This window comes from Aptenodytes forsteri, unplaced genomic scaffold (assembly GCF_000699145.1).
Source record: "Aptenodytes forsteri isolate BGI_AS27 unplaced genomic scaffold, ASM69914v1 Scaffold26, whole genome shotgun sequence".
Classification (NCBI taxonomy): Eukaryota; Metazoa; Chordata; class Aves; order Sphenisciformes; family Spheniscidae; genus Aptenodytes; species Aptenodytes forsteri.
The window spans coordinates 1,494,945-1,495,239 of NW_008794125.1; the positions used below are offsets into that span (position 1 = coordinate 1,494,945).

At 71.5% G+C, this 295-nt stretch overlaps 1 protein-coding gene across 2 annotated transcripts in view; it reads left to right on the plus strand.

Annotated features, from left to right (window-relative positions):
• Nucleotides 1-295, plus strand: part of FBXL16 (F-box and leucine rich repeat protein 16) — a 10,557-nt gene that overhangs the window by 1,466 nt on the left and 8,796 nt on the right. The window lies entirely within an intron of this gene.

A 295-nucleotide genomic window follows, 5' to 3' on the forward strand; every position in this document is an offset into this window, starting at 1 on the left:
CTGCCCCCCGGCCGCATCCTACCAGAGCAGCGCCCAGGCTGGGAGTGGGCATTAATCCTGCCCCCGCCAACAGCACTGGGTACAGAGCAGGGGCCGTGGCCAGGGGTCCCTGCCTGTCCCCTCCCATTCCCTGCCGATGCTGGCATGTCCTACAGCGTTGCTCTGATGCCAGGGGGTCCCAGGGAGAAGGCTGGACCCACGCAGGGCTGGGGGCAGTGGGAAGAGCCCCGGGAGGCTCAGAGGGAGCCAGGGCGGGGGCGCAAGGCTGCGCGGGGCGGGCGGCAGTGCCCACCCT